The sequence below is a fragment of the Scyliorhinus torazame genome, chromosome 18 (genome assembly GCF_047496885.1).
Source record: "Scyliorhinus torazame isolate Kashiwa2021f chromosome 18, sScyTor2.1, whole genome shotgun sequence".
Classification (NCBI taxonomy): domain Eukaryota; kingdom Metazoa; phylum Chordata; class Chondrichthyes; order Carcharhiniformes; family Scyliorhinidae; genus Scyliorhinus; species Scyliorhinus torazame.
Window position 1 is genome coordinate 72,209,123 of NC_092724.1, and position 20,358 is coordinate 72,229,480.

Genomic DNA, 20,358 nt, shown 5'->3' on the forward strand with positions numbered 1-20,358 from the left:
GCTAGACATCCACCGCCGCACATTGTGCTAATTCGTGGGGTGTCATCCAGCCCACTCGTCCTCCACCCAGCATGCCCCCGATCCTGGTCACTCTGGCAGCCACAACTCGCTCCTCTGCCAGCCACTCGAAATGGTATTGGTGGAGGTGCGGATTCCTGAGCAGCAGCTCCCTGACAACAGCCACTACTTCTGACAGCGGGGAGCTGCGGCACAAGGCGACCATGTTCCAGACCTTGAGCAGGTCCCGATAAAAGACTGGCAGCGCCTGCAGAGGGTAACAAAGACCCTGCAGATCTATGAACAGGAGCTGCACATCATAATTCAGACCGTGCACCTGGCGGAAGAAATACATCGCCAGGGCACACCATCGTGGAGGGGGCTCAACGTAAAGGTATCACTGCAGGGGCTGAAGGCGGAAGGTCACCATCTGGGTACGAAGGCACACCAGTGCCTGGCCGATCTCCCTAAGCAGGAGACTCAGAACCTCAGTAGCGACCCAGTGCAGTCTCTTCTCCCAGAAGAACTCTACAAGCGTTCTCTGGATCTTCGTGACAAAGTAAGGGGAGGGGTCAAAGTGACCAGCTGGTACCACAACATGGAGGCTATCAGCTGGTTTATGATGAGAACTCGACCCTTGTAAGACAGCACTTGGAGCAGTCCTGTCCAGCATCTCAAGCGAGTGGTGACCTTGGTCTCCAGCTCCTGCCAATTAGCCGGCCAGGCTTCCTCAGCCGGGCAAAGATAGACACCCACATAGAGGAGGCTGGTCCTGCTCCAGGTGAAAGGCCTGAGCTCCTTTGGGAGGGGGTCCATTTGTCATGGACCCATTTGCCAGGAGTCCGGAAAACTTGGCCCGGTTGATCCTGGCAGAGGACGTGGCGGAGTACACAGCCTGGCACTCTCGCATCCTCCGCAGGTTAGCATGTTCGGTGAACATGAGCACATCATCAGCGTAAGCCAAAAGGACCACCCAATGCCAGGCCAGCGCAGAAGCAGTCCCAACAACCTCCCTCGGAGGAGGCGCAGGAAAGGCTCCACGCAAATAGAATAAAGTTGTCCAGACAAGGGCAGACCTGATGCACTCCTCTCCCAAAGCGAAGGGGTGCCGTCAGGGACCCGTTAACCTTAACGAGACACTCTGCGGCAGTGTACAGAAGTCGGATCTGGGTGACACATTGCGTCCCGAACGCGAATGCTTGCAGCGTCACGAATAAATATTCGTGATCCATCCTGTCGAACGCCTTCTCCTGATCAAGGGACAGGAAGACGCTCAACATACTAGCCCTCTGGGGATGATGGACCAGGTCCCGGGCCAGATGGATGTTGTCATGGATCGTGTGGCCCGGGACCGTGTAGGGCTGGTCAGGGTGGATCATATGACCAGCACGGTGCCAAGGCACAAACACATCGCCTTGGCGAAAATCTTGTAATCTGTGCTGCGAGGGAGACCGGACGCCAGTTTTTAAGATGGCGGAGATCCCCCCTCTTTGGCAGCAGGGTAATTGTGGCTCTGTGCCATGAGAGGGGCATCTCCCCGGTCGTGATACTTTCCCCCAGAACCCCCGCACAATCACTTCTCAAAACGTCCCAAACGCCCTGAAGAACTCCACGGCCAGCCAATCCACCTGGTGAAGGAACTGCGCTCCGAAAGCTAGTGATTCGAAACAAACCTGTTGGACTTTAACCTGGTGTTGTAAGACTTCTTATTGTGCCCACCCCAGTCCAATGCCGGCATCTCCACATCATGACTATTGATTGTGTGAGTGTAAAAGGGGTTGGATGTTGCGAAACCCCTCTCATTGCACATGTAAAAATAAACTAACCCTTTTATTTTCACCTACCTCGAGTTTTCTCTGCAAGTTATTAACAGAGGTTTGGAAGATTTCCAAATTAAAGGGCTAGGAAAATATATCATTGTTTATAATGGGGGAAATCAGAATAAAACAAATATCTTTCTGTTTTCGGATGGGGAGAGAGTGGGGAAATCAGGGCAGTTTAATTGATCCCCTTTCATGTCCGTGACATCTTAAACAACTAGATGACCAATATAGACAGATCTGTTAGCCACCTCCAGTGGTTCCACATTCTCAACATGCTCGAGGTGAAGAAACGTTTTCAGAATTCATCATTCTGGCTGAGCAAAGTACACCAGCTGTGCTCTAATCACAGGAGAATCTAGAGCTAGGGGGCATGGTTACAAAATAAAGGGTCTCCCATTTAAGATGGCGTTGAGGAGGAAGGGGAGGTCTTTAATCTTTGGCCAGGAGAACAGTGGAGGCTACATCATTGAACATATCAAAGACTGAGTGGGACAGTATTTAATCTATAGGGAATTCGAGGCTTATAGGGGAGGGTGGCAGGAAAGTGGTCTCAAGGCAATATAATCAGATCAGCCATGATCTCATTGAACAGCAGAGTAGACTCAATTGAGGGGCTGAATGGCCTGCACCTCTTATTCATGATCTTCTGAGATTTCCTATTTCTACAATGTCCTGGTTCCTGGGTTTTCTCTCTCCCATTTCTTAAATAACAGAGCCACATTCAGGCCATGCTAAATTGCCCCTTAGTGTCCAAAGGGGGTTAGAAGGAGAGGACGGGGAGTGGGCCTAGGTAGGGCCCTCTATCAGAGGGTCGGTGCAGATCCGATGGGCCAAATGGCCTCCTTTTGCACTGTAGGGATTCTATGATGATATGGTTTGCAATTTTTCAATCTGAAGGGATAATTCTGGAAATGAAAGAACTTTAGAAGATTACGGCTAAAGTAACTGCTATTTTCTCACAAGCTTGCTTCAAAGTCATGGGGTGAAAACCATTAGGTCATGGGGATGTGTCAGACTTCAGTCTCATTTTGTTTCTATTATAGTTCCTTGCTTACATGGACAATCAAGATTGATCAAAGAACCTTTAGTAAGTTTTCCATAAAATGAAAAGCATAAGAACTTTGAAACTGAAAAGAAAAAAAAAGATGGAAATATGCAATGGGTTAGAGTTGTAGAATTATGGGCAGCACGGTGGCGCAATGGATTAACCCTGCAGCCTCACGACGCCGAGGTCCCAGGTTCGATCCCGGCTCTAGGTCACTGTTCGTGTGGAGTTTGCACATTCTCCCTGTGTTTGCGTGGGTTTTGCCCCCACAACCCAAAAATGTGCCGGTTAGGTGGATTGGTCATGCTAAATTGCCCCTTAATTGGAAAAAATGAATTGGGTGCTCGAAAATCTTTTTTTTTAAAGTTGTAGAATCATGCAGCACAATAACAATAATAATCTTTACTGTCGCAAGTAGGCTTACATTAACACTGCAATGAAGTTACTGTGAAAATCCCCGAGTCACCACCCTACAGCGCCTGTTCGGGTACACTGAGGGAGAAATCAGAATGTCCAATTCACCTAATTGCACGTCTTCCTGGATTTGTGGAAAAAAACCGGAGCACCCGAGGAAACCCACGCAGACATGGGGAGAACGTGCCGACTCCGCACAGACAGTGACCCAAGTGGGAAATAAAAAACGGGACCCTGGCGCTGTGAAGCAACAGTGCTAACCAGGTTGGGTAACAGAGAAGGTGGATGAAGGCAATGCTGTTGTGATGTACATGGACTTCCAAAAGGCATTTGAATTTGATGAAGTGCCACTCAACAGACTCGTCATCAAAGTTGAATGCATGGAATAAGAGGGACAGCAGCAACATGGATACGGAATTGACTGCGACAGGAAACAGTGTAGTAGTTAATGGTTGTTTTTTGGATTGGAGTAAGGTTTATAGTGAAGTTCCTCGGGGTTGGTGTTGGGACCCCTGCATTTCCTGTTATAGATTAACGACCTAGAGTTTGGTGTACAGGGCACAATTTCAAAATTGTGAACTGAGGAGGATAGTGTCGAACTTCAAAAAGGACATGGGCAAGTTAGTGAAATGGGCGAACATGTGACAGATGAAATGATGGAGGTGTGGGCTTAAATAGGGTGCTCTTTCCAAGAGCTGGTGCAGACTCGATGGGCCGAACGGCCTCCTTCTGCACTGTAAATTCTATGTTTTTTGTTTCTAACTCTTACCAACTTTTACAGTTGCACCATAGAAAGCATCCTATCGGGCTGCATCACAGTCTGGTATAGTAACTGCTCGGCCCAGGACCGCAAGAAACTTCAGAGAGTCGTGAACACAGCCCAGTCCATCACACAAACCTGCCTCCCATCCATAGATTCCATCTACACCTCCCGCTGCTTGGTGAAAGCGGGCAGCATAATCAAAGACCCCTCCCACCCGGCTTACTCACTCTTCCAACTTCTTCCATCGGGCAGGAGATACAGAAGTCTGAGAACACGCACGAACAGACTCAAAAACAGCTTCTTCCCCACTGTCACCAGACTCCTAAATGACCCTCTTATGGACTGACCTCATTAACACTACACCCTGTATGCTTCATCCGATGCCAGTGCTTATGTAGTTACATTGTATATGTTGTGTTGCCCTATTATGTATATTCTTTTATTTCCTTTTCTTCCCATGTACTTAATGATCTGTTGAGCTGCTCGCAGAAAAATACTTTTCACTGTACCTCGGTACACGTCACAATAAACAAATCAAATCCAATCCAATTTGATTTTCTCCTTTTGGAGAAATTCTGATAGGTCCAGTCAGCCTGCAGCTTTAGAGGGTGCTGCTAACCGCCAGACGAGTAGGATTCTGCGGCGAGCAATCAGGGAGGCAAAGGAATTGGTGTCTGCCCTCCTCCCCATGAAGAGATCTGGCTGGTATTATTCCCCGAAAACCGCCACTTTCGGGTATGGCTCCACCCTCATCCCCACTGTCATAATATGCACCCATGCACATCATGAGGTAAAAGCAGGCAGTGACAGACACCCAGGTAAGCCAATCATTATACAGAACAGAACACGACCAATCACAAGTCAGAACACCACGGGGGGGCTTCCAACTATAAGACACATGAGGTATCAGCACTCTGCCTCTTTCCACTGGTGATACCTTCTACACGTGGATCAGAGCTAGTCTGGTCTAGATAGTTAATGGTAGTTTACTTAGAGGAGTAGAGAGTCAACCCACAGGCAGCTGTCTGTTTTGTTACTGGAGTTCAATAAACTCTATTGAACCAACGCCTACGTTTGCTGTGTGCTTTATCAGTCAACTGCATCGTGTTGCAGTCCGTGTTACCCCAGGGTGAATAACACGACACCCACCATCTTGGACATTGCCTCGAAGAAGGCTGTCCAGTACCCAGCAAGTCTGGGGCAAGACAGGAACATGTGGGCGTGGTTGGCCGGGGCTCCTTGGCACCGTTCACATCTATCCTCCACCTCCGGGATTAACCTGCTCATTGGGGTCTGGCCAAGTGGGCTCTATGTACCACTTTTATCTGCGTTAAGCCTCGCGCAGGTGGAGGTAGAGTTGACCCTGTGCAGTGTTTCGCTCCAGAATCCCGACCCTATTTCGAACCCCAAGTCTTCCTCCCATTTCCTCCTTGTCGAGTCCAGTTCGGCGTCAGCCCTCTCTACCAGTCGTTTGTACATGTCACTACAGTTCCCTCTGCCTAGAATGTCTGCGTCCAGTAGCTCTTCTTATAGTGTCTGTTGCGGTGGTTGCAGGTATGTCCTTGTCTCCTTCTGTAGGAAGTTTTTAAGCTGCAGGTATCTGAGTTCATTGCCTTTAGCTAATAGGAATCTCTGCGTCAGTTCGTCCAGTGTTGTGACCCTACCGTCAGTGTATAGATCCTCGTTCTGTGACGTTGATGAGTGCTGGTGTGGACCTGTGGTTATTGCAGATGGGGGCTTTGTCGGACATTTCGGTCAGTCCGAATTGCTGCTGTAGTTGGTTCCAAGTCTGGAGTGTGGCTATCACCACCGGGCTGCTGGAGTGTTTTTTGCGTGGGGATGGGAGTGCCACCGTAGCGAGGGCCCGAAGAGAGGTCCCCTTGCAGGAGGCCTCCTCCACACGCACCCACTTGGCTTCTGGCTCCTTGATCCATCCCTTTCTGCTGTCGCTACCCAGTGGTAGGATTGTAGGTTTGGGAGGACTAGCCCTCCCCAAGCCTCTTCTGAACTAGTTTAAACCCTGCTCTTCGGGAGGGTTTAAACTAGTTCAGAAGGGGCTTGGGAACCTGTATTGTAGCTCCAGTATACAGGAGGTTGAGAGTAGTGAGGTCATGAGTAAGGTTTCAAAGTTGCAGGAGTGTACCGACAGGCAGGAAGCTGGTTTAAAGTGTGTCTTCTTCAATGCCAGGAGCATCCGGAATAAGGTGGGTGAACTTGCGGCATGGGTTGGTACTTGGGGCTTCGATGTTGCGGCCATTTCGGAGACATGGATAGAGCAGGGACAGGAATGGTTGTTGCAGGTGCCGGGGTTTAGATATTTCAGTAAGCTCAGGGAAGGTGGTAAAAGAGGGGGAGGGGTGGCATTGTTAGTCAAGGACAGTATTACGGACTTCCGGGTGCGGCGATGACCAGCTGAGTCGCACGTTTCGGCAGCTCCCGGTGAAACGGACTTTTGGGCTCTTGATAGGAGCCCAACGGCAATTTTGACGGCTAAAAACACTGTGCGGTAAACCAGAAGGGAAACCCCTTTGATACGGATGAAAAAAGGAGGAGAAAGTGGCCGGATTGCAGTGGATCCTTTAGAACAGCGGCAAGGAAGGCAAGCAAAATCCAAGATGGCGTCGGAAGGTGGCAGTTTAACATGGGGCCCTGAACAACAAGAGTTCTTGAAATGCTGTGTGGAATAGCTCAAAAAGGAAATGAAGAAAGAGCTGTTGGCCCCGACACTACAGGCGATCGAAGGGCTAAAGGAGGAACAAAAGACCCAGGAACGGGAGCTTCGGGTCGTGAAGGCAAAGGCAGCCGAGAATGAGGACGACATACAGGGCCTGGTGGTGAAGACGGAGATGCATGAGGCACATCAGAAACGATGTGTGGAAAGGTTGGAGGCACTGGAGAACAATGCAAGGAGGAACAACCTGAGGATTCTTGGTCTTCCTGAAGGTGTGGAGGGAGCGGACGTCGGGGCATATGTGAGCACGATGCTGCACTCGTTAATGGGAGCGGGGGCCCCGGCGGGTCCGTTGGAGGTGGAGGGAGCATACCGAGTGATGGCGCGAGGACCGAGAGCAGGAGAAATTCCCAGAGCCATAGTGGTGAGATTCCTCCGTTTTAAGGATAAAGAAATGGTCCTTAGATGGGCAAAGAAAACTCGGAGCAGTAAATGGGAGAACGCGGTGATCCGCGTTTATCAAGACTGGAGTGCGGAGGTGGCGAGAAGGAGGGCGAGCTTTAATCGGGCCAAGGCGGTGCTTCATAAAAAGAAGATAAAATTTGGAATGCTGCAACCGGCAAGACTGTGGGTCACATATCGAGGAAGGCACCACTACTTTGAGACGGCGGATGAAGCGTGGACTTTTATTGTAGAAGAAAAACTGGAATGAGATGGTTATTAAAAAGAAAGTTTGAACAAAGTGGTGGGGCGAATGTGGGGGGCGAAGAGGGGGGTTAAAAAGGGGGGAAAGAGGAGTTTTATGTACTAATCCTGCGATGTGGTAACTTTTCTCTCTTCCACAGGTGGTGGTGGGGGGAGGAGGGGAGGTGGAGGAGATGGGGCGTTGGCCATTGGGGGCGGGGCCAAGGGAGAAGCGCGGGCTTGGTTCCCGCGCTATGATAATCATGGCGGGAATAGAGAAGCAGGAAGGAGGGGGCGTCACACGGTGCGAGCCGAGGTCACGGGGGGAAGCCGAGGTCGGCCAGAGTTTGCTGACTTCTGGGAGCAGCATGGGGGGAGTAATTACGCTAGCGGGGGATCTAGCGGGGGGGGGGGTGGGAGGGGGGAATTACTGGGTTGCTGCTGCTGGGGAGAGGGGGAGCTGGTATGGGAGGGGATGGGCGGGAAGGGCACCGCCTGGGGGAGATACAGCTGCGTGGGAACCGGGTGAGGAGCTGGAAAAAGGGGATGGCTAATCGACAGGGGGGGGGGGGCGGGGTAGGAAGCCCCCCAACCCGGCTGATCACGTGGAACGTGAGAGGGCTGAACGGGCCGATAAAGAGGGCACGGGTACTCGCACACCTTAAGAAACTTAAGGCAGATGTGGTTATGTTACAGGAAACGCACCTGAAACTGATAGACCAGGTTAGGCTACGCAAAGGATGGGTGGGGCAGGTGTTCCATTCGGGGCTAGATGCGAAAAACAGGGGGGTGGCTATATTAGTGGGGAAGCGGGTAATGTTCGAGGCAAAGACTATAGTGGCGGATAACGGGGGCAGATACGTGATGGTGAGTGGCAAACTACAGGGGGAGACGGTGGTTTTGGTAAACGTATATGCCCCGAACTGGGATGATGCCAGTTTTATGAGGCGGATGCTAGGACGCATTCCGGACCTAGAGATGGGAAAGCTGATAATGGGGGGAGAATTTAATACGGTGTTGGAACCAGGGCTGGATAGGTCGAAGTCCAGGACTGGAAGGAGGCCTGCAGCAGCCAAGGTACTTAAAGATTTTATGGAGCAGATGGGAGGTGTAGACCCGTGGAGATTTAGCAGACCTAGGAGTAAGGAGTTTTCGTTTTTCTCCTATGTCCATAAAGTCTACTCGCGAATAGACTTTTTTGTGCTGGGAAGGGCGTTGATCCCGAAGGTGAGGGGAACGGAGTATACGGCTATAGCTATTTCGGATCACGCTCCACACTGGGTAGACTTGGAGATAGGGGAGCAAACAGGAGGGCGCCCACCCTGGAGAATGGACATGGGACTAATGGCAGATGAGGGGGTGTGTCTAAGGGTGAGGGGGTGCATTGAAAAGTACTTGGAACTCAATGATAATGGGGAGGTCCAGGTGGGAGTGGTCTGGGAGGCGCTGAAGGCGGTGGTTAGAGGGGAGCTGATATCAATAAGGGTACATAAAGGGAAGCAGGAGAGTAAGGAATGGGAGCGGTTGCTGCAAGAACTTTTGAGGGTGGACCGACAATATGCGGAAGCACCGGAGGAGGGACTGTACAGGGAAAGGCAAAGGCTACATGTAGAATTTGACTTGCTGACTACGGGCACTGCAGAGGCACAATGGAGGAAGGCACAGGGTGTACAGTACGAATATGGGGAGAAGGCGAGCAGGTTGCTGGCACACCAATTGAGGAAAAGGGGAGCAGTGAGGGAAATAGGGGGAGTGAGGGATGAGGAAGGAGAGATGGAGCGGGGAGCGGAGAGAGTGAATGGAGTGTTCAAGACATTTTATAAAAAAATTATATGAAGCTCAACCCCCGGATGGGAGGGAGAGAATGATGGGCTTTTTGGATCGGCTGGAATTTCCCAAGATGGAAGAGCAGGAAAGGGTGGGACTGGGAGCACAGATCGAGGTAGAAGAAGTGGTGAAAGGAATTAGGAGCATGCAGGCGGGAAAGGCCCCGGGACCGGATGGATTCCCAGTCGAATTCTATAGAAAATATGTGGACTTGCTCGCCCCGGTATTGACGAGGACCTTTAATGAGGCAAAGGAAAGGGGACAACTGCCCCCAACTATGTCTGAAGCAACGATATCGCTTCTCTTAAAGAAGGAAAAGGACCCGCTACAATGCGGGTCCTATAGACCTATTTCCCTCCTAAATGTAGATGCCAAGATCCTGGCCAAGGTAATGGCAATGAGAATAGAGGAATGTGTCCCGGGGGTGGTCCACGAGGACCAAACTGGGTTTGTGAAGGGGAGACAGCTGAACACGAATATACGGAGGCTGTTAGGGGTAATGATGATGCCCTCACCAGAGGGGGAAACGGAGATAGTAGTGGCGATGGATGCCGAGAAAGCATTTGATAGAGTGGAGTGGGATTATTTGTGGGAGGCGTTGAGGAGATTTGGTTTTGGAGAGGGGTATGTTAGATGGGTGCAGCTGTTGTATAGGGCCCCGATGGCGAGCGTGGTCACGAATGGACGGGGCTCTGCATATTTTCGGCTCCATAGAGGGACAAGGCAGGGATGCCCTCTGTCCCCATTATTGCTTGCACTGGCGATTGAGCCCCTGGCGATAGCGTTGAGGGGTTCCAAGAAGTGGAGGGGAGTACTTAGAGGAGGAGAAGAACACCGGGTATCTTTGTATGCGGACGATTTGTTACTATATGTGGCAGACCCGGCGGAGGGGATGCCAGAAATAATGCGGATACTTGGGGAGTTTGGGGATTTTTCAGGGTATAAATTGAACATGGGGAAAAGTGAGTTGTTTGTGGTGCATCCAGGGGAGCAGAGTAGAGAAATAGAGGACCTACCGTTGAGGAAGGTAACAAAGGACTTTCGTTACCTGGGGATCCAGATAGCCAAGAATTGGGGCACATTGCATAGGTTAAATTTAACGCGGTTGGTGGAACAAATGGAGGAGGATTTCAAGAGATGGGATATGGTATCCCTGTCACTGGCAGGGAGGGTGCAGGCGGTTAAGATGGTGGTCCTCCCGAGATTCCTCTTTGTGTTTCAGTGCCTCCCGGTGGTGATCACGAAGGCTTTTTTTAAAAGGATCGAAAAGAGCATCATGGGTTTTGTGTGGGCCGGGAAGACCCCGAGAGTGAGGAAGAGATTCTTACAGCGTAGCAGGGATAGGGGGGGACTGGCACTACCGAGCCTAAGTGAGTATTATTGGGCCGCTAATATTTCAATGGTGAGTAAGTGGATGGGAGAGGAGGAGGGAGCGGCGTGGAAGAGATTAGAGAGGGCGTCCTGTAGGGGGACTAGCCTACAGGCTATGGTGACAGCCCCATTGCCGTTCTCACCGAGGAACTACACCACAAGCCCGGTGGTGGTGGCTACACTGAAGATTTGGGGACAGTGGAGACGGCATAGGGGAAAGACTGGAGCCTTGGGGGGGTCCATGATAAGAAACAACCATAGGTTTGCCCCGGGGGAATGGATGGGGGATATGGAATGTGGCAAAGAGCAGGAATAACGCAACTGAAAGATCTGTTTGTGGATGGGAAGTTCGCGAGTCTGGGAGCGCTGACCGAGAAATATGGGTTGCCCCAAGGGAATGCATTCAGGTATATGCAACTGAGGGCTTTTGCGAGGCAACAGGTGAGGGAATTCCCGCAGCTCCCGACACAAGAGGTGCAGGACAGAGTGATCTCAAAGACATGGGTGGGGGTTGGTAAGGTGTCAGATATATATAGGGAAATGAGGGACGAAGGGGAGACTATGGTAGATGAACTAAAAGGGAAATGGGAAGAAGAGCTGGGGGAGGAGATCGAGGAGGGGCTGCGGGCAGATGCCCTAAGCAGGGTAAACTCGTCGTCCTCGTGTGCCAGGCTAAGCCTGATTCAGTTTAAGGTATTACACAGGGCGCATATGACTGGAGCACGGCTCAGTAAATTTTTTGGGGTGGAGGATAGGTGTGCGAGGTGCTCGAGAAGCCCAGCGAATCATACCCATATGTTTTGGTCATGCCCGGCACTACAGGGGTTTTGGATGGGGGTGACAAAGGTGCTTTCAAAAGTAGTAGGGGTCCGGGTCGAACCAAGCTGGGGGTTGGCTATATTTGGGGTTGCACAAGAGCCGGGAGTGCAGGAGGCGAGAGAGGCCGATGTTTTGGCCTTTGCGTCCCTAGTAGCCCGGCGTAGGATATTGCTAATGTGGAAAGAAGCCAAGCCCCCGGGGGTGGAGACCTGGATAAATGACATGGCAGGGTTTATAAAGCTAGAGCAGATTAAGTTCGTCCTAAGGGGGTCGGCTCAAGGGTTCACCAGGCGGTGGCAACCGTTCGTCGAATACCTCGCAGAAAGATAGATGGAATGGGAAAAAAGAAAGCAGCAGCAGCAGCCCAGGATCGGGGGGTGTGGGGGAGGGGGGGGGGAGGGTGGGGGGGGGGGGGGGTGGGGGGGGGGGGGGAGGAACCAGAAGGACTCTCAGGGTTGTTAATATATACTGTATAATATGTATAGGTCGTTGCTACAGATAATTATATATTGGACTGTTAAATTATATTTTTGGAGAGTGTTACTTGTGATAAGGCAGTTGCCAATTAGGGTTAGTTTTCATTTTTGTTAATTATTATTTATTCATTTTCTGTTTATAAAATAGGTTATTGTTATTTGTGTTGTTATAATATTGTGTAAAGGATGCACAATGTACTGTGTTGGTTGACCAAAAATTTTCAATAAAATATTTTTTTAAAAAAAGGACAGTATTACGGTGGCAGAAAGGACATTTGATGAGGACTCGTCTACTGAGGTAGTATAGGCTGAGGTTAGAAACAGGAAAGGAGAGATCACCCTGTTAGGGGTTTTCTACAGGCCTCAGAAAAGTTCCAGAGATGTAGAGGAAAGGATTGCAAAGATGATTCTGGATAGGACCGAAAGCAACAGGGTAGTTGTTATGGGGGACTTTAACTTTCCAAATATTGACTGGAAACTCTATAGTTCGAGTACTTTAGATGGGTCTGTTTTTGTCCAATGTGTGCAGGAGGGTTTCCTGACACAGTATATAGATAGGCCAACAAGAGGCGAGGCCATATTGGATTTGGTACTGGGTAATGAACCAGGACAGGTGTTAGTTTTGGAGGTAGGTGAGCACTTTGGTGATTGTGACCACAATTCCATTACGTTTACTTTAGTGATGGAAAGGGATAGGTATATAACGCCGGGCAAGACTTAGGATGCATCGGATGGAGAGGAAAACTGCAGGGGATGGGCACAATGGAAATGTGGAGCTTGTTCAAGGAACAGCTACTGCGTGTCCTTGATAAGTATGTACCTGTCAGGCAGGGAGGAAGTGGTCGAGCAAGGGATCCGTGGTTTACTAAGAAGAGCCAAGAGGGGACATGAGAAGTCTTTGGCAGGTAGGATAAAGCTTTCTATAGATATATCAGGAATAAACGAATGACTAGGGTAAGAGTAGGGCCAGTCAAGGACAGAAGTAGGAAGTTGTGCTTGGAGTCCGAGGAGATAGGGGAGGTGCTAAATGAATATTTTTCGTCAGTATTCACACAGGAAAAATACCATGTTGTCGAGGAGAATACTGAGATTCAGGCTAAGAGACTAGAAGGGCTAAGAGACTAGGAGGAGGTGTCAGCAATTCTGGAAAGTGTGAAAATAGATAAGTCCCCTGGGCCAAATGGGATTTATCCTAGGATTCTCTGGGAAGCTAGGGAGGAGATTGCTGAGCCTTTGGCTTTGACCTTTAAGTCATCTTTGTCTACAGGAATAGTGCCAGAAGACTGGAGGATAGCAAATGTTGTCCCCTTGTTCAAGAAAGGGAGTAGAGACAACCCCGGTAACTATAGACCAGTGAGCCTTACTTCTGTTGTGGGCAAAATCTTGGAAAGGTTTATAAGAGATAGGATGTATAATCATCTGGAAAGGAATAATTTGATTAGAGATAGTCAACACGGTTTTGTGAAGGGTAAGTCGTGCCTCACAAACCTTATTGAGTTCTTTGAGAAGGTGACCAAACAGGTGGATGAGGGTAAAGCAGTTGATGTGGTGTATATGGATTTCAGTAAAGTGTTTGATAAGGTTCCCCAAGGTAGGCTACTGCAGAAAATACGGAGGCATGGGATTCAGGGTGATTTAGCAGTTTGGGTCAGAAATTGGCTAGCTGGAAGAAGACTGAAAGGGTGGTGGTTGATGGGAAATGTTCAGACTGGAGTCCAGTTACTAGTGGTGTACCACAAGGATCTGTTTTGGGGCCACTGCTGTTTGTCATTTTTATAAATGACCTGGAGGAGGGCGTAGAAGGATGGGTGAGTAGATTTGCAGATGACACTAAAGTCGGTGGAGTTGTGGACAGTGCAGAAGGATGTTACAAGCTACAGAGGAACATAGATAAGTTGCAGTGCTGGGCTGAGAGGTGGCAAATGGAGTTTAATGCAGAAAAGTGTGAGGTGATTCATTTTGGAAGGAATAACAGGAAGACAGAGTACTGTGCTAATGCTAAGATTCTTGGTAGTGTGGATGAGCAGAGAGATCTCGGTGTCCATGTACATAGATCCCTGAAAGCTGCCACCCAGGTTGAGAGGGTTGTTAAGAAGGCGCACGGTATGTTAGCTTTTATTGGAAGAGGGATTGAGTTTCGGAACCATGAGGTCACGTTGCAGCTGTACAAAACTCTGGTGCGGCCGCATTTGGAGTATTGCGTGCAATTCTGGTCGCCGCATTATAGGAAGGATGTGGAAGCATTGGAAAGGGCGCAGAGGAGATTTACCAGAATGTTGCCTGGTATGGAGGGAAGAACTTATGAGGAAAGGCTGAGGGACTTGAGGCTGTTTTCGTTAGAGAGAAGAAGGTTAAGAGGTGACTTAATTGAGGCATACAAGATGATCAGAGGATTGGATAGAGTGGACAGTGAGAGCCTTTTTCCTCGGATGGTGATGTCTAGCGCGAGGGGACATAGCTTTAAATTGAGGGGAGATAGATATAAGACAGATGTCAGAGGTAGGTTCTTTACTCAGAGAGTAGTCAGGGCGTGGAATGCCCTGCCTGCAACAGTAGTGGACTCGCCAACACTAAGGGCATTCAAATGGTCATTGGATAGACATATGGACAATAAGGGAATAGTGTAGATGGGCTTTAGAGTGGTTTCACAGGTAGGTGCAACATCGAGGGCCGAAGGGCCTGTACTGCGCTGTAATGTTCTATGTTCTATGTTCTCCCCTGGATTTTGTTTTCTGTAGGACCTTCTTTGTGATCCTAGCATTCTCCCCCCCCTATACAAACACCATGATTGACATGTCCAGTGAATTAAAAAAGGCATTGGGGATATAGATCGGGATGGATCTTAGTAGGAAGAGGTGTCTGGACAGTACCTTCATTTTAATTGTCTGTACTCTCTCCGCCCGGGAGAGTGGGAGTGTGTTCCACCTCTGCAGGCCCTTTTTGACTTCCTCTGTCAGACTGGTCAGGTTCCGTTTGTGGATCCCCGTCCAGTCATGGGCTATTTGGATCCCCAGGTGGTGGAATTTGTGTCGGGTTTGTTTAAACGGCAGTCCCACCAGTGCAGTCCCTCCCCCTTGCGGGTTCACCGGGAAAATATCACTTTTGTTAGAGTCACTCGGGAGGATTTAAACCAGTATGGCGAGGTGGGGGGCGGTGGGGGGAACCAGAGCGCTAGCTTAGAAGGTGTAAAAACTGAAAGATGTAAAATAGAGCACAAAAATAAGAGAACAACATCACCCTGTCTGCTCAAACGCAGTGGTTTGAAGTGTATTTGTTTCAACGCCAGAAGTATAGCGGGTAAGGCAGATGACCTTAGAGCAGCAATTAGTAGCTGGAACTCTGATGTTGTGGCTATCACAGAAACATGGTGAAAGGAAGGACAGGATTGGCCGCTGAACGTTGGAGGATACAGATGCTTCAGGAGAGATAGAGGGGGATGTAAAAGGGGTGGGGAGTAGCATTACTGGATAAGCTGGATTCCCGTAACAGCCTCCCCGAACAGGCGCTGGAATGTAGCGACTAGGGGCTTTTCACAGTAACTTCATTTGAAGCCTCCTTGTGACAATAAGCGATTTTCATTTCATTTCATTTCAAGGAGAATACTATAGCCGTACTGCGGGAGGACACCTTAGAGGGCTCAAACAATGAGGCAATCTGGGTAGAGCTCAGGAACAGGAAGGGGCAATCACAATGTTGGGGATTTATTACAGGCCCCCCAACTGCCAGCGAGAGTAGAGGAGCAGATAGGTGGAGAGATTTTGGATAGGTGCAAAACTAACAGGGTTGTTGTGGTCGTGGATGTTAATTTCTCCTTGCTTGACTGGGACTCACTTCGTGCTAGGGGTTTGGATGGGGCAGAGTTTGTAAGGTGTATCCAGGAAGCCTTCTTTTTTCTTGAAATTTTTTTTTAAGAGTACCCAATTCATTTTTTCCAATTAAGGGGCAATTTAGCGTGGCCAATCCACCTACCCTGCACATCTTTGGGTTGTGGGGGCGAAATCCACGCAAACACAGGGAGAATGACCCAGAGCCGCGATCGAACCTGTGACCTCGACGCCGTGAGGCAGCAGGGCTAACCCACTAAAGGGGCAGTACTGCTATTGGGAAATGGGCCTGGACAGGTGGATGTGGTTTCAGTTGGGGAACATTTTGGGAGTAGTGACCACAATTCTGTACTGATGTGCTAGGCAGGTTGGTTCGATATGGACTGCACTCGATGCAGGGAAGTTAGAAACAGACATCTAACACAGGAGAAGATCCAACACTGTTTTATTCAACTAGATGAACTGCTGTACATATTCAGCTGTGGGTCAACACTTTACTGATCTGACGAGTGACCTTGTAATAGCCTGACCAGACTTACTAGCTACTGCATGGTGTTTGTGCTTGCTAGCTCGTGGACTCTGACTGTCTCAGTAGCTGGGTCCCGAGAGAGCGGGAAACCTAGTGCCCTCTGGCTTTATAGTGGCAGTGTCCTGTCTGGTGATTGGCTGTGCTGTGTTGTATGCTTACTGGTCATCCTATGTGTCAATCACTGCCTGTCTGCATCCCATTATCTACATGAGTGGATATTATGACATCTCCTCTTTTTTTTTGAGTTAAATAAATACTGAGGCGTGTATATACGCATGTATATATATATATATATGCCTGACTATATACAAACGGTGATTATACATGGGAAGGTGTCGATAGTGCAGATACATGGCGAACTAAGCTATATTTACAAGAGTTAAGTCGATGGATTCAGTCACAAAAAGTTACAAAAGTTAAGTCGACAGATTCAGTCTTTGTGGCGGGCGACAAATTCTTGTTGATCGCTGCAGAGGTGGATCAGGAGCCGCCTGCACGTGGAGAGGTGGGATTGCTGCCATTGCGGTGGTCGCGTTGGCCGGCAGGGTCGCTGGCAGATCGGTGGCCTCGTGGTAGGGTACGTCCAGAGGAAGCATGATAGCCGGCGGAGCAATGCGGTCAGGTGGTGGGCGTGGAACTCTTCGCAATGCCCATCTGTTGCGCCGTAGCAGGGAGCCATCAGCCATGCGAACAATGAAAGACCTCGGGACAACTTGTTTGACAACAACAGCTGTGGCTGACCAACCGCCCTCAGGCAACTGGACGCGAACATGATCGGCTGGAGCCAGCTCAGGTAAATCGGTGGCATGAGCATCATATGTGGCCTTCTGTTGGGCCCGGGACTGCTGCACTTTTTGGAGTACTGTGAAATGGTCAAGGTCTGGAATATGGATGGCTGGAACTGTGGTCCTCAGAGTGCAATTCATGAGCATCTGCGCTGGAGACAACCCAGTGGACAGTGGGGTTGCCCTGTATGCCAGCATTGCCAGGTTGAAGTCGGAGCCTGAGTCTGCAGCTTTGCACAGCAAACGCTTGACAATATGGACCCCATTATCGGCCTTCCCGTTTGACTGCAGGTATTGGGGACTGGAGGTAATGTGACGGAAGTTGTAGGACTGTGCAAAGTCAGACCATTCTTGGCTGTAAAAGCATGGACCGTTGTCAGTCATTACCGTGAGCGGTATCCCATGCCTGGCAAATGTTTCTTTGCAGGCTTTGATGATCGCCTTCGACGTGAGGTCGGACAGTTTCACCACTTCTGGGTAACTGGAGAAGTAATCGACCAGGAGTACGTAGTCACGCCCCTTGGCGTGAAAAAGGTCTACACCTACTTTGGACCACGGAGAGGTCACAATCTCGTGCTGTTGCAGTGTTTCCTTGGGTTGAGCCGGTTGAAACTTCTGACAGGTGGGGCAGTTGAGGACCGTGTTGGCAATATCCTGGTTAATGCCCGGCCAGTAAACCGCCTCCCGAGCTCTGCGTCGGCATTTCTCGACTCCAAGGTGATCCTCATGGAGTTGGCCCAGCACCATAGCCTGCATGCTTTGAGGAATAAAGATTCTGTCGAGTTTCAGAAGGATTCCCTCCACAACCGTCAGCTCGTCTTTAACATTAAAGAATTGGGGACATTGTCCCTTCTGCCAGCCATGGGTAAGGTGCTGCATCACACGCTGCAGAAAGGATCCTTGGCCGTTTCCTCATGAATTTGGACCACCCGTTCATCAGAGGCGGGGAGGTTGGTGGCACACAACTGCACTTGCGCTTCTATGTGGTAGATGAAGTCACCTTGTTCACACAGTGTGGTGATAAGGCCACAGGACCATAAGACATAGGAGCGGAAGTAAGGCCATTCGGCCCATCGAGTCCACTCCACCATTCAATCATGGCTGATTTCAACTCCATTTACTCGCTCTCTCTCCATAGCCCTTAATTCCTCGAGAAATCAAGAATTTATCAACTTCTATCTTAAAGACACTCAACGTCCCGGCCTCCACCGCCCTCCGTGGCAATGAATTCCACAGACCCACCACTCTCTGGCTGAAGACATTTCTCCTCATCTCTGTTCTAAAGTGACTCCCTTTTATTCTAAGGCTGTGCCCCCGGGTCCTAGTCTCCCCTGCTAATGGAAACAACTTCCCTACGTCCACCCTATCTAAGCCATTCATTATCTTGTAAGTTTCTATTAGATCGCCCCTCAACCTCCTAAACTCCAATGAATATAATCCCAGGATCCTCAGACGTTCATCGTATGTTAGGCCTACCATTCCTGGGATCATCCGTGTGAATCTCCGCTGGACCCGCTCCAGTGCCAGTATGTCCTTCCTGAGGTGTGGGGCCCAAAATTGCTCACAGTATTCTAAATGGGGCCTAACTAATGCTTTATAAAGCTTCAGAAGTACATCCCTGCTTTTATATTCTAAGCCTCTTGAGGTGAATGACAACATTGCATTTGCTTTCTTAATTACGGACTCAACCTGCAAGTTTACCTTTAGAGAATCCTGGACTAGGACTCCCAAGTCCCTTTGCACTTCAGCATTATGAATTTTGTCACCGTTTAGAAAATAGTCCATGCCTCTATTCTTTTTTCCAAAGTGCAAGACCTCGCACTTGCCCACGTTGAATTTCATCAGCCATTTCTTGGACCACTCTCCTAACTGTCTAAATCTTTCTGCAGCCTCCCCACCTCCTCCATACTACCTGCCCCTCCACCTATCTTTGTATCATCGGCAAACTTAGCCAGAATGCCCCCAGTCCCGTCATCTAGATCGTTAATGTATAAAGAGAACAGCTGTGGCCCCAACACTGAACCCTGCGGGACACCACTCGTCACCGGTTGCCATTCCGAAAAAGAACCTTTTATCCCAACTCTCTGCCTTCTGCCTGACAGCCAATCGTCAATCCACGTTAGTACCTTGCCTCGAATACCATGGGCCCTTATTTTACTCAGCAGTCTCCCGTGAGGCACCTTATCAAAGGCCTTTTGGAAGTCAAGATAGATAACATCCATTGGCTCTCCTTGGTCTAACCTATTTGTTATCTCTTCAAAGAACTCCAACAGGTTTGTCAGGCACGACCTCCCCTTACTAAATCCATGCTGACTTGTCCTAATCCCACCCTGCACTTCCAAGAATTTAGAAATCTCATCCTTAACAATGGATTCTAGAATCTTGCCAACAACCGAGGTTAGGCTAATTGGCCTATAATTTTCCATCTTTTTACTTGTTCCCTTCTTGAACAGGGGGGTTACAGCAGCGATTTTCCAATCCTCTGGGACTTTCCCTGACTCCAGTGACTTTTGAAAGATCATAACTAATGCCTCCACTATTTCTTCAGCTGTCTCCTTTAGAACTCTCGGATTTAGCCCATCTGGGCCCGGAGATTTATCAATTTATAGACCTCTTAGTTTCTCTAGCACTTTCTCCTTTGTGATGGCTACCATATTCAACTCTGCCCCCTGACTCTCCGGAATTGTTGGGATATTACTCATGTCTTCTACTGTGAAGACTGACGCAAAGTACTTATTTAGTTCCTCAGCTATTTCCTTGTCACCATCACTAGATTACCAGCGTCATTTTGGAGCGGCCCAATGTCAACTTTTGCCTCCCGTTTGTTTTTAATGTATTTAAAGAAACTTTTACTATCATTCCTAATGTTACTGGCTAGCCTACCTTCATATTTGATTCTCTCTTTCCTTATTTCTCTCTTTGGTATCCTCTGTTTGTTTTTGTAGCCTTCCCAATCTTCTGACTTCCCACTACTCTTTGCCACATTATAGGCTTTCTCTTTTGCTTTGATGCATTCCTAACTTCCTTTGTCAGCCATGGCTGCCTAATCCCCCCTCTGATAACCTTTCTATTTTTTGGGATGAACCTCTGTACTGTGTCCTCAATTACTCCCAGAAACTCCTGCCATTGCTGTTCTACTGTCTTTCCCACTAGGCTCTGCTCCCAGTCGATTTTTGTCAGTTCCTCCCTCATGTCCCTGTAGTTAACCTTTATTTAACTGTAACACCTTTACATCTGATTCTACCTTCTTTCTTTCAAATTGGAGATTGAATTCTACCATATTATGATCACTGCCTCCTAAGTGCTCCCTTACTTTAAGATCTTTAATCA